This window comes from Orycteropus afer, unplaced genomic scaffold (genome assembly GCF_000298275.1).
Source record: "Orycteropus afer afer isolate SDZICR_OR568_19922 unplaced genomic scaffold, OryAfe1.0 scaffold00147, whole genome shotgun sequence".
NCBI lineage: Eukaryota > Metazoa > Chordata > Mammalia > Tubulidentata > Orycteropodidae > Orycteropus > Orycteropus afer.
Genome location: NW_006921734.1, coordinates 308,289 through 323,102, shown reverse-complemented (window position 1 = coordinate 323,102; position 14,814 = coordinate 308,289). Strand labels below are relative to the sequence as shown.

Below are 14,814 nucleotides of genomic sequence, written 5' to 3'. Positions count from 1 at the left end.
AAAAAAAAAGAATACATAGGCAAGAAGGACACAGGGAAAGGGTAACAACAGGGAGGAAGTGGGTGCAGGATGTTACACTGAAGGGAATGTAACCAGTATCACAAAACAAAATGCATATATAAACTGTTGAATGTGAAACAAATCTGCTTTGTAAAATTTCACCCAAATCACAATTAGAAGTTAAAGAAAAAAGGATTTACAGCCTTAGAAACCCTATGGAACAGTTCTACTCTGTCCTATGAGTTGGAATTGACTCCATTGCAGTGGGTGGAGTGGAGCTTATTAATAAAAATATTTTAGTATGTTTATCAACAGAAAAATATATTTATTTTTATAAGTTATACTCAGGCCGTAGTATACTAATATATATATTTCATACCACACCAAACATTTTTGAATGCTTATATTTTAAATTATGAAGTGAAAAGAAAGATTTTTTTTAACACACCAGGGGGTTGTCCTATTTTAAAGACCTCAGCTATAGAATATAGCACTTAAAATTAATCTCATACACTTTAGCTTTTGGTTGTACATTAAATCTTGGCAGGGGAAAAATAAATCACTGTTGGAAATTATTATCATTATCCATATTATTACCCACATTAGGCATGTGTGTAATCTTCGTCTCGCTACCTGAACTTTTAATTTCAAAGGCTTGTATTCCATTTGGTCTTTAGCTATTTACTAAACAAATGATTGGGGCTCAGTAGAGCAGAGAAGAGCTAGAGCTAAAGAGAAAAAATGGCCTCGGAAGAAAGGTTGGGCAATCTACTTCCGTAGTGATACCGCCTCGGAAACCCAAGGAGGGGTCACTATGAGTCGGGTCCGACTTGATGGCACACAACAACAACAACATATGGTAGTGACAGTATTTATTCATGACAACATACCAGCCACCCCCTGAAGTTGCCTGAAATATAACTGGGAAGAACATTACTGGGATGTGTTGCAAAATAGGTGGGAGCAAAAACCAGAAAAATATGTCATTCGTGTTGTTCCTGTTTATAATAACCTCTTCTAAATCCTGGATTGGTGAAGTAACACCTGTTAACATCATTAGACTTGGAAGCAATTAAATTCCTCTTCTCTGGAGCAAGTATATTTCTGCTCTATAATAAGATTCTGCAAGCAAATGCCTTTCTCTCAGAGCATTAAACATAGCTACAGGGAAGAAAAAAAAAAAAAAAAAGCCAAAAATGTATTTACTACTAGGCTAATACCATCTGCCCTCAAAACACTCCCAGATTTCAGAATTGTTTTTTTCTGATGGGAAATAAGAATTCAGCAATCTTTTGATATGCTGTTACCGAATTGCTTTGGGGGAGATTGTAGCCAGCTACACCCACTTGAAATGTTTCTGCTCCTTGTTGTTGTTAAGTGCCATTGAGTGACTTCTGATTCATAGCAATCCTTTGTACAAAACCAAATACTGCCTGGTCCTGTGTCATCCTCACAGTCATTGCTATGTTTGAGTCTACTGTTGCAGACACTGTATCAATCCATCTCGTGGAGAGTCTTCCTCTTTTTAGCTGATCCTCTGCTTTACCAACCATGATGTCCTTCTCTAGGAACTGGTCCCCCCTGCTAACATGTCCAAGGTATGTATGACAAACTCTTGCCAACCTCACTTCAAGGAACATTCTGGCTGTACTTCTTCCAAGAGAGATTTGTTCATTCTTCTGCCACTCTATGGTGTATTCAGTATTCTTCACCAACATCATAATTCAAAATGCATCCATTCTTCAGTCTTCCTTACTCATTATCCAGCTCTTGCATGCATATGAGGTGACTGAAAATACCATGCTTTGGGTCAGGCACATTTTAGTCCTCAAAATGACATCTTTGGTTTTTTACACTTTTTGCAACAGATTTGCCCAATACCGTATATGGTTCAATTTCTTGACCTTATGTATAACAGAACAAAACACTGCCCAGTCCTGTGCCAGCCTCACAATCCTTGCTATACCTGAGTCCATCATTGCAGTCACTGTGTCAATCCATCTTGTTGAGGGATTTCTCCTCTTTTGTTGACCCTCCACTTTATCAAGCATGATATCCTTCTCCAGAGAATAGTCCCTTCTGACAACATGACCAAAGTAGGTGAGACTAAGTCTGGTCATTCTCACTTACAAGGAGCATTCTGCCTGCACTTCTTCCAGGACAGATTTGTTAGTTCTTTTAGCAGTCCATGGTACTCAGTATTATTCACCAATACTACAACTCAAAAGCATCCACTCTTCTTCAGTCTTCCTTATTCATTGTCCAGCTCTCACATGCATATGAGGCAATTGAAATTACCATGCCTTGGGTTCCTGGTACCTTAGTCTTCAAGGAGACATATTTGCTCTTCAGCACTTGAAAGAGGTCTTTTACAGAAGATTTGCCCAATGCAATACATCATCTGATATCTTGACTGCTGATTCCATTGTTGTTGATTGTAGAACCAAGTAATATGAAGTCTTTGACAACTTCAATCTTTTTGGTTAGAAAACCAAAAAGGAAGAACATGCTTGGCATTTCTCAAGCTGAAAGAACTAAAGAAAAAAAACTAAGCCTTGAGTTGCAATACTGAAGATTCTATGGGCAAAATGCTGAACAGAGCAGGAAACATCAAAAGAAGATGGAAGGAATACAAAAAATATGGGATCAAAAGGAACTGGTCAACATTCAACTATTTTAGGAGGTAGTATAATGATCAAGACTTGATGATATTGAAGGAAGAAGTCCAAGCTGCATTGAAGGCAATTGGCAACATACAGATTTAATAAGTGTGGTGAAAATATGCAACTCTCATGCACAAGTTTCCTGATTTTCAACCACTGTTGACCTGTTCTGTTCAAACAGCTGCTTCATAGTTTATGTACAGGTTCCTCATGAGCACAATTAAGTGTTCTGGAATTCCTATTCTTTGCAAAATCCATAGTTTTTTATGCTCCAAATAGTTGAAAGCCTTTGCATAGTCCTTAAAACACAGGTAAACATCTTTCTGATATTCTTCGCTTTCAGCCAAAATCCATCTGACATCAGCAATGATATTTCTCATTCCCCATCCTCTTCTGAATCTGGCTGGAATCTGGCTATTCCCTGTCTATTTACTGTTGCAACCATTTTTGAATTATCATCAGCAAAACTCTACTTGCGTGTGATATTAATGATATTGTTCAACAATTTCCACATTCTATTTAATCACTTTCTTTGGAATGGGCACAAATGTGGATCTCTTCTAGTCAATTGACCAAGTAGCTATCTTCTAAATTTCTTGGCATAGATGAGTACTTTCAGGATTGCATCCATTTGTTGAAACATCTCAGTTGGTGTTCCATTAGTTCCTGGAGCCTTGTTTTTGCCAATTGCCTTCAATGCAGCTTGGACTTCTTCCTTCAGTATCATCAATTCTTGATCATATGCTACCTCCTGAAATGGTTGAATGTTGACCAATTCTTTTTGATCCAGTATTTTGTGTATTCCTTCCATCTACTTTTGATGCTTCCTGCATAGTTTAATATTTAGCCCATCTTCGGTATTGCAACTTAAGGCTTAATTTTTCTTCAGTTCTTTCAGCTTGAGAAATGCCAAGCATGTTCTTCCTTTTGGTTTTCTATCTCCAGGTCTTTGCACAATTCATTATAATATTTCATTTTGTCTTCTCTAGCCACCCTTTGAGATCTTCTGTTCAGCTCTTTAATGTCATCATTTCTTCCATTCCATTCCACCAGTTGTCTGTCAGTTTGTTCTATTTTGATGGCTTGCATGTTGTTGTCATACTGGAAGCTATGTCACTGGTACTTCAAAAACCATCAGGGTCTCCCATAATGGACAGGTTTCAGTAGAGTTTCCAGAGTAAGACAGATTAGGAAGAAGGTCCTAGCAATCTACTTCTTAAAATACTGGCCAATGAAAAAATTATTAATAGCAATGGAATATTGTCTGTTGTAGTGCCAGAAAATGAGCCCATCAAGTTGGAAGGCATTCAAAATATGACTGGGGAAGAGCAGCCTCCTCAAAGTAGAGGCAACCTTAATGACGTGGATGGAGTAAACTTTTGGGAACTTGTTTTGCTAATGTGGCATAACTCAAAAATTTAATCAAGGATATTTCACTGAATCTCTTTTGGGAAGCTGTGGGTGAGTTAACACAGTTGCAGTTTCAGCAGGAATGATAAGGATCTGGAAAAAAAAAAAACTGTATTTTGTTCTCTGCAAACTTCATTTGGCTTTAGCCTTTGGCCACTGAAGCAAGGAGATGAAGCATCAGGAACACCTATCTCTGCTTTCTGTGAAGGTAATGAGAAAATGGAAATGCCTGGTTGCACCAATGTGGAAGATCAGCTGGACGCAAGCTACAGGCTAGGTTTCCTTTTGGATTAGGGATGTGCTATCTCTCAGGGCAACGGGGCACTTGTTCAACAGCCTGGGAAGTAACTTAACCTTTGACACTTTTACAGTGAGAGCAAATGTGGTGTTCCCAGGTGCTAATATTCTGAGAATTTGGGCAGCTTATCTGGAAGAGATGGTTCAGGCCTACACTATTTAGTTTGTATTTCCCTGGCTCTTGCCACATTTGCCAGTGAAGAACAGAAAAGTTCCATCCCTTGCCCTTCTTTCCCCCACCCCTGCCTTGGGCCACCAATTATATCTGTGTTTCCAATGGAATATACCTTATGTACTAACAAAAGTAAAATCAGCTACATTTTCTTCCTCTTCTCTGATTCTGTCCCTCTGTCATGAGATGCTACAGCACTTACATGTTGGCCTTGTGGCTGTTTCCCTCAGGTCTTGCCAGTCTCAATGAGTTGGTTCATGCACCAAACATTCCCCACCACTTCCTTTGTGGACAATCACATCTGCCAAGCACCACTATTACTTCTCTTTGGTATTGTCCATTCCTACAAAGTACCCTTCCAGTGCAGTGACCCCTGTCGGGTACCACAGGTTTTGACCATTAGATCCCTCAGGTACTTAAATTATACCTGCTTCAGGAGCAAAATGGGGTGGCAAGGAGGGAGTTACCTCTGTCTCTTACTGTGTTAAACCCTGTTGAGGAGTACCAAAGGGATACTACTCACTCCAGCATCTTACTAAGTTTGTGGAAGCCAGGGAGACAGACAAGCAATAGACATCTTGTCAGAATTACTTCTTCTATTTCACCACTAGATTTGATACTAGACTGAACTTTTCTTAGGATCATTTCTCTCTCAGGAAGTACCCAAAGTCCCAGTGCAAACCACATTCTATCAGGTCTGTTCCATCAGTATGTAATCTGCTCTACCATGTCTTAGAATGCAGCACAGTTTAGGCATCCCATCACAGTTTGGTTCCCTACCACATCAAAGTCCTTGCACAAACACTGTAGCATGTCTCTATTTCTACGAATTATATTTTGGTTGGAGTCAAAATGAAAATTGGCTGTCTGAACTCTAGATAGAAAGCATTTTATTTCTTATTTAAATGGTTTTCTATGCCCCTAGATTTGAGTTCAAAATCTTTAGCTATAGAGGCAAGACCCTACAATGATATATGTTCTAAACTCTTCAGCAATTCCAAATTTGCAAGTCTTCAGACTTATTCTTGTGTGTGTCATTTCCTTTGATTAGAATATCCTTGCTTCCTTCCCATTACACTTTTCACCTATGTTTGCCTGATTTATAACAGTACTTTCAACTTTCACATTCATTGATTCTTAAGGCTGGGATATAAGCACCTCTGTTATCTAATAGCCCTATACCTACACTACTGATTTTACCATATTGTTAGCATTGACCTTCTTGTCCATCTCCCCTTCTTAGAAACCAAGGTTATATCTATAACCCCTGTAGACCCAGTGACTAGTCATAGAATGCACATTATATAGTAGATACTCCATAAAATTTTGTTGAAGAAAGATATGTATAACTGTCAAGCCATTGATTAATTAGTTAACAACTGTTCAACTCCATGGAGTCATGGGCAAGGGAAAGTTTTAAAAATAAAACTTTCTAATATTTCATCTGTTTAAGTTGAGAAAATATAGTGATGTTTAAAAGAGGTATAGTAACTTGAACTACACTTGATCTAAGAATAGTACATGCTAGGCTTCCTACCAATTCACAGGTCTGACAGCTGCTTATTAGTTTGTCACATAATATGCTTTAAAGGAATGGTTTTCTCTGTTGTTGAAGTTGAGCGGCAAGCAGTGTAATTTGTTTTGGAAAATTTTTTGAGTAAATTAAAAAATTCAGAAAAGTGAACAATAATTAAACTGTTCTTACCACACAAAGTTATTATCAATATTTTATCATATTATCTTGAGTCTTCTTTAAATAAAATAATTAAAATATTATAGATAAAACTGAGGTTCCATTGAACCATCATTCCTACCTTCCCAGATAAAATAGCCATTATAAATTTGGTGTACAATTCAAGATACTTTCATTAACAAATTGATCATTGAGATTAAACTAGCATAATATAGGTATCCTTTCTTGTTTCCTTGAAACAATTTGTATAAAGTAAGTATTATCATTTTTTTTTTAAGATTCTCTAAAATTGACCCATTAAACTATAGGGGTCTGATGACTACTTGGAATGATGAAGGGGATTTTTGACTACTAATTAATTTTTCATGATTATAGGTCTAGTTATGTTTTCTATTTTTTCATGAGTCAGTTCTGGCAATTTATGCTAATAGTAGAACATTTGTCCATTTGATCTTTTTAAAATATTACTGGTATCCCTTTTTGTTGTATTCCCCTATGTATTTTTCAGTTTCTCCCTTATCTATTGATATGTTCCCCCTTTTTAAAATGTTTTACAATAGGACATGTAACACACAAAATCATGAACATTTTGCCAAACCGGCAAACTGGCAAAATGTTATAAAACAGTATAAGGATACATTTATCCTTACACTGTTCACTTTTCTTTTTGCTTATTTTCTTTTCTCTCCTTCCTTTCTTCTTTATTTCTTCTGCATATTTTGATGATAAGCCAAGATATAATGATCACTTCATATGCATCTTTAAGTAAGAGTTTTTGTACAGCCACCAAAACATTAAGGAGTCATGGTGGCACAGTAGTTAGTGTTCAGCTGCTAACTGATAGGTCAGTGGTTTTAAACCACAGGGGAAAGATGTGGCAGTCTGCTTCCATAAAGATTGCAGCCTTGGAAACCCTATGGGATAGTTCTACTCTATCCTACAGGGTCACTTTGAGTCAGAATTGACTCAACAGCAATGTATTTACCACACCATTATCATTACTAAAAAAATTAATAATTCTTGAATTTTATTTAGTACCCAATTTAAATTAAAATTTCCCTGATTATCTCAAAAAATATATTTTTATAGTTTGTTTAATTATTATCCAAACAAAGTTCATACTTTTTATATATTTAGTTAATTGTTGTTGTTGTTCAGTGCCTTTGAATTGGCTCCAATTCATAGTGACCTCATAGATATAGAACAAAATGTCACCTAGTCCTGCACCATTTTCATAATTGTTGCTGTGTTTGAACCAATTGTTTTAGCTATTGTGTCATCCATCTCATTGAAAGCTTCCCTTATTTTCACTGACCCTCTGCTTTACCAACCATGATGTCCTTTTCTAACAATTGGTCCTTCCTAATGATGTGTCCAAAGTAAGGGAGTCAAAACTTTGCCATCTTTGATTCTAAAGAACATTCTAAATTTATTTCTTCCAAGACTGACTTGTTCATTCTTCTAATAAAACAAACAAACAAAAGAAAAAACTCACTGGTATCAAGTCATATATTCAACATCATAATTCAAATGCATTGATTCTTTTTCTGCCTTCTTTCTTTCATTGTTCAGCATTTGGATGTATATAACCAAAAAAAAAAAAAAAAAAAACCTCACTGCCATAAAGTAGATTTTGACTCATAGCGCCCCCTTCTTGGGTTTCTGAGGCAATATCTTTACGGAAGTAGGTTGCCCAATCTTTCTTCTGAGGAATGGCTGGTGGATTTGAACTGACAGCCTTCTGGTTAGCAGTCTAATGCCTTAGGCACTATGCTACCAGAGCTCCCCTGCATGTATATATGGTGATTGAAAAGACCATGGTTTGGGTCAGGCATATCTTAAACATCAAAGTGACATCTTTTTTTTTAATTTGAAAAAGAAGTTTTCAATAATGAAAGAAGGAAGGAAGGAAAAAGAAGATAAGTGAAAAGAAAGGAAAAGAATCAGTAAATGTGAAAGTTGAAAGTACTGTTGTTAATCAGGCAAGCATGGGTGGGAGGTGTTGAGGGAAGGGAGCAAGGGCATTCTGATCAAAGGAAATGGCACATGCACATACAAGGACAAGGTCTGAGGATCTGCAAATTTGGGATTACCAGAGAGGTGGGCGATGAGTTTAGAACATAAATCTTTTGCAGCAGCTTTTTCCAGTGTAATGTATCATTTGATGTTTTGATTAATGCTTCCATGGACGTGGATTATTGATTCAAGTAGAATTAAATCTTTGATAACTCCAATATCCAACCTTGAAATGAGAGGGTCTGGTCTTACAGTCCATTTGGGCACCTGAAACAAGAAGGAGGCCCTCCTCCTAACATGGAGGGAGGCTACATGAGAGAAAGCCTCTGTTTCCTCCTCTATCAATTGGAGTGCTTGGATGAGTGACTCCGAAGCATTCCACTGGCTTGAAGAAGTGTCTGCTGTCCTTGGTTCTCCCTTAATGACCCACTGCACTCCAAGGTCTTTGGAAATTCTTCCAGTTACTTGGAAATACTTCAGACTGGCAACAAGATTAAGGTCTAGGGGACTGAAGACGTGGGGTAGGGAAGATCATGGCACAGCACTGGACCATGAATTCAGTATCAAGAGTCAACACTAGTTCTTGTTGAAGCCTCAGGCTCCTCTTGTGAAAGAGGTGCTAGTCTTTGCTCTGGCTATTGTCAGATGTCTCATGAGTGAACTGGACATTCTAGGGCTAGTGAAGGCAAAGATTGTTGTTGTTGTTGTTATGTGCCGTCGAGTCAGCCCTGACTCATAGCGACCTCTCCTTGGGTTTCCGAGGCAGTATCACTACAGAAGTAGGATTGCCCAACCTTACTTCCGAGGAGTGGCTGGTGGGTTTGAACCACTAGTCTTCTGGTTAGCGGTCAAGTGCCTTAGGCACTATGCTACCAGAGCTCCGAAGGCAAAGATAGAGCAAAGAAATCTTCTGAGGTCCCCTGCACTGCCTGTGGAGACTATAGATCCTGCTCCTATGCCTTCCAGGATCCCATAGAGCCGCTGCTGCCTTGAGGACACCTAAACAAAGGTGTGTGTTTTGTTGTGAAGCTTTCCCTGCCTGGAGGCTATTCTGGCCACCCTCCTGCCTCAGACTTGCACTTCCTATTATTAGCGTCTGTGTCCACAATCTGAGCTGGTGAGAGGCTGGAAAGGGATCCATGATCCCCTCAATTATTCATTCAGTAACTGTAACCCAAACACTCACCCTATGCCAGGTGCCATGTTAGGCCCTGGGTGCTGTGCCCTTGTGGTCCCAGTCCCCAGGAGCTCACAGTCTGCTGGGGAAATAGACAAAAGCATAAAAACAAATACTTGTAAGAGAAAAGAGCTATAAAGAAAATAAAGCAGGATGCTGTGAGGGAGAGCTAGAGGGCCACTAGGTGGAAGTAGGGGGCAAAAGTTCTCACTGAAATGATGTTTGTGACCTGTATGACAAGAGAAACTATCCCTGCACAAATCTGGGGGCAGTGTATCAGGGAGAAGGCACAGCTGGTACAGAGAGTAGGTGGCAGAGTTTGTCCAGAGAGGAGGTTAGCAAGTGGCCAGTGTGATGGAGAGAGATGAATGAGAAAACGACAGGCCCAGATCCTAAGTCGCTAGTCCCAGATCTATTGCTCTATGATAACATCACTCCAAAAGGGACAATTTACAACAACAAATATGGATTATGTCACAGTTTCTGTGGACCAGGAATCTGGGCCCAGTTTAGCTGGGTGCCTCTGCCTCAGTCCAACAGCTCACAAGAAACTGTCCTGCTCATAGTATGTGATTGCGCTTGGAAGTGGATTCTCTTCCAGTCAGTCCTCAGTAGAGTCCATAGCCCCAGCCTCATGAGAGACCAGAACCTCATGAACAGACTATCAGTGGGTTACAAATAAATTCTGCACTTTGACTTAGCCCTACTCTGAGCTCCATGTTCACCCTGTGTGGGACTGTTAACCAGTAGTCCTAGCTGCTGGCATTGACTGTGCCATTTATGATCCTTTGCCAGCCAAAAGATCCTCCCTACCACTCTCAGAGGTCAATGTATTTAAACTTTCTCCTCTTCTCTGCTATAAGCTCTCCTCTTCTGTGGACAGTGGAAGGTGAGAGACGAGGCTATAGATCCCAGGGTAGCCATGTCTAAGTGGACTTGGCCTGGCTTGATGGTGCAGCCCCCAGGCCAGCCTGCCCAGCAGAATGAATCATTGCCTCCTAAACAAGGGCCTTTCCTTTCTGCCCAGGAGTCTAGGGAGCAGCTGGAGGAATCGCCGTTCCTGTCCCAGCCAAGCCCACTGATTTGAGGTTCTTTGGAACCTGCAGCCACCAGCCCAGACTCCAGCACTGTCATGTTTCACATCACCCCATGCACATGGTGAATAGAGGGACTGGAAACTTCTCTGATGGCCAAGTAGGCACAGGATAGCAGAAAGGGAAGGAAGCAGACTTGCAGATGGACCTTGATGCCACCTGAGCAGCTGCTGGACACTGTCTTTGCAAAGCTTCATGCTGGAGATAGGCAAGGAGTAGGACCATGATGAATCCTCTACTCCTTTTCCTCAGCGAATGGAGCCCAAAAAGGTCAGCACAGGCCCAGGGGAGTCCAGGTCTGGTGAGGGTTCCACACCCCGGGACCTGAGAGGGCCAGAGAGAGCCCCAAAGACCTGACACCACTCTGGAAACTCCCCAGCTACCTCCCAGGGCTTTCTTTCTTGAGTTACCCCATCCATTCCCAAAGGAATTTGGCCATCACCCTACCCCTCTGCCCCTTCCTCTACTGTCCACCCCTGACCTGGCCAGGTGCAATAAACTTTCTTATTGTATGGGGAAACTATCAGAAACAAGTATTTTATACCGTTTTCTCTTCACATTAGATCATGAGTATTTTTGCATTTTGCTTCTGGTTTTATTGTTTTAACTACCTTTCCCAGGATCCCGTACAGCAGTCAGCTTGAATGCACTTCCACACCTTCTCCAAGCCTCACAAATTATCACCCTTAGAAGGCTTCCTTTTATACAAAAAGGGCAGGGACTTAAGCAGCTTATAGTCTCATGAAACACATCACCATGACCCCTCAAGTTCAGGAGCTGTGTCCTGACTCAGCTATAGAATGTTCCAGAAGGGACACTGGTTACCATAGTGATTGAGCCTTTTATTGCTGTTGCACCCAAACATGATTATTTTCTGTTGCCATTTCAGCAGTGCTGCAGTGAATACCTTACCTGGGTCCTAATATGCTGATCCCCCATCAAGGGCAGAGTCTCAGGAATGGAATTGCTGAGTTGAAAGATCTGCATACTTAAAATTATAATACTAGAGTTAAACTACATTACAAAACAGTTGTATCAGTTACATTGCCACCTGCAGTCTATGACAATGGCTGCTTCCTGGCTTCCTTCCCTAGCCCTGGGTGTTATTGTTCTTTTCAATTTTTGCCAATCAAGTGTCAGGGTGGACAATAGAATCACAGTGTTGCTTTGATGTACAATTATCCTCTAAGAAGTTGAGCCATCTTCCTGTTGTTTACCAGCCATTTGGATTTGCTCTCCCTGAGTCATCTGTTCAGATCCTTGGTCCTGTGAGGATATTTTATGCCCCTGGGATCACCAGGCATTTACCCTTGTCTGGAACTGGGAACAGTATAGCTTAAGGTTCTCAAAACATCCTTTAATGTAAAGAAAGAAAAATGTATGTATTATTTTGCAATCAAAGGAGATCCTATAGCATGTCTCTGCTATGTGCACTATCTCCAACTGGGGAGGGAATGAGGTTGCACCAGACCCTTCCTGTCTGTATCAGGAGCAAACTAAGACTCGGGTCACACTTGTTGTTGTTGTTATGTGCCGTCGAGTCACACTAAGGGAATATAATGCTTTAGCATTAGATGGTTCTGAACTCTGACTGCATGACTTTGAGTAGGCTCTTTACATCACTAAGCCTCTGTTTTCTCGTTTCTATAATGGGCATGTTTTATGAGGACTCACTAGGATAAGGCTAATAATGCAGGCTTTTAATACAAGAAGGTGCTATTATTACTCAGCTAACAAAATAACTTGAAAATATTAATATTTTTCATCATTCTCCACCTCAAATTCTATTTTGAAATCTAAGAACCTTTTTCTGCTAGAGGCATTCATGTCCCATGTCTTATCAAAAGTCACTGAGGGCCTAGAAGTTACTGGTCTGAAGTCCAAACCCAACATCCCTGCTAGTTCATGGTACTGTTTGTGACTGTATGTCCCTCCTTTGTTCCACCTCAATGTCTAAATGAATCAGCCCTGGAACCGGATGAGACCAGTGCTGTGTTGCCCAACAAGGCAGGCACACTGGAGAGGCTGGTGGAGCACATGTTGTACACCTACCTGAGTGGTGACCTGTTATATATCTCCACTTTCCTGTGTTCCTATAGATTCTTCAGCATCATCCAGGAAGTCCTGGACCTCCTATTCCAAAGGTGAGTGCCCCATACTCCACATTACAGTAGTAGTGTCACTCTGTGGCTGAACTGCAGCAGGGAAGAACCCACAGTCCCACACATCTTACAATTCCTCCGTTGAATGAACAGTGGGGACTTCCTCTTGCAGGAGGAAAGCAGTCACAGAGGGCTGTGGATGGAGCCTCCCGAGGTGTCATGGGAAGCAGAGCGGAGGATGGGGACTCAGAGCCAGCCCTTGAAAGAATTCATACCACCACAGTACCAGCTCTGGTTGCCTCCTCCCTTATTCAGAGCAAGAACAGGAGAAAAGAAACCTCCCAAATCTCCTGAACCTCAGTCATGGGAGCTCATTTGCATCTGGGGCTGGGGTAGCTGTGTCTCTGCCCTTTGGAAGAATAGTGTCAGTGAGAAAAAGAGATCTATTTGTGCATACAGAGAATAATGCAGCACACTGGCACATGCAGTGCAGGTTGAGGGGCCACGAAGACCTGGAAAGTCTGAGGCAGGAGGATAGGCTCTGTTTGCTCCCTCACCCATCAGATATTCATGGAGCATCTGCTGTGTGCCAGTGTGATGCAATGAACACACAGACATAGCCCTTTTCTATCTCATGAAGGTTACTTTCCAGGGGGAAGAGTGCAGGAGGGATAGACAGGGAAGTATGTCAGGCTTCCTGAATAGGAAGAGTTGGTCATACCATTGATTGAGAGTTTTGGGAGATTGAAGCTCTTTGCTAGATACTTCCTCAGTTAACAGGCCTGATATTGCCAGGACAGCCAGAATCAGGGTAGGGAGTAGAGTGGGCTGGAAGGACAGGGACAGGCACAGGGGCACAGCCCCTTGCAGAAGTACTATGGGAGGGCAATATAGAAAGAAAGACCAGGACTCTGACCCTGCTCTCATCACCTACCCCCAAGGCCATCCCCTTCACCCTGGGCACCTGGCTAGACAAGCGTTCAGAGGATTTTTATCAATCTCTGGATTTTTTTGCCTCGAGATGCTGTTGTCCTATGCACAGCTCAACCTACCTGGCTCACATCTGGAGCACTGTGCCCAACTTCTCCTTGCCAAGCTGGAACACCCAGAGCACACTCAGGCAGACTCAGAGGGTAAATAGGACTGGTATTGGTGCATGTATGTGGAGAAGGACATGGTGCTGGGCCATACAAGGAGAAACCTCCAGAAGTTGGTAATTGTTCAGACCTCAGAATAGCCTCAGACCCATCACCTGGTGGATTACAGTCTGAGAAGACTTCCTCACGTGGAAGTCATGGGCTTGGACTTCTCTTATTGGCAGTGGAATGTTTTTTGTTTTGGGAAAGGCCTTGTGCTGCAGTGAGTCACGTTGGTGAACTTTTCTCCTCTTGCAGCCACAGTGTCAGGGCCAGAGCCAGGGCCACGGCCAATGCCAGCTCCAAAACTAGTTCAAGATCTATAGCCATCTCCAGAATCAGCTTCAGTACTACCTTCTGAAGTAGAGCTGGTACCTGGACCAACATCACAGCTATATCTAGCATCAGGTATTCCATCAACAGCTCCAGCCCCAGCACCACAGGTAGAGCCTGTTGAATTGCCAGATCCATATGCTGCACCACCTTCGGAACCAGATCTGGTACCACCACATGAGACTGAGCCAGGTCTTGGTCCAATGCCAAAGCTAAACCTAGTGCCAACTCCACATGCAGAGCCTATTTCATCACCAGGCCCTGAGCCACAGGAATTGTTAGGTCCAACTCCAGAGCCTTCTTGCCTCTCTCTGAGAGGGCCTCTCTTTTGTTTTTTTGTTGTGTATTTCTTGTTTTTCAAATATTGCTTTATGGTTTATTTTATTTTTAATTTTAGTACTTCTATAAAATAAAATTTCCAGGTTTAATTAGTTTAAAATGTATAATTAAATAACTTTCTGTATATTCATGTTGTTGTTGCTGTTAAGTGCCGTCGAGTCATTTCTGACACATAGTGACCCCATGCACAGCAGAATGAAACACTGCCCAATCCCGCACCAGCCCCAACAATCCCTGCTATACTTGAGCCCATCATCGCAGCCACCATGTCAATCCATCTCATTGAAGGCCTCCCCCTCTTTCATCGACCCTCCACTCTACCAAGCATGACATCCTTCTCCAGGGAATGGTCCCTTCTTACAACATGACCAAAATAGGTGAG

At 41.4% G+C, this 14,814-nt stretch overlaps 1 pseudogene; it reads left to right on the top strand.

The window, feature by feature from the left end:
- Positions 1–14,814, top strand: part of LOC103201347 — a 56,917-nt pseudogene that overhangs the window by 14,145 nt on the left and 27,958 nt on the right.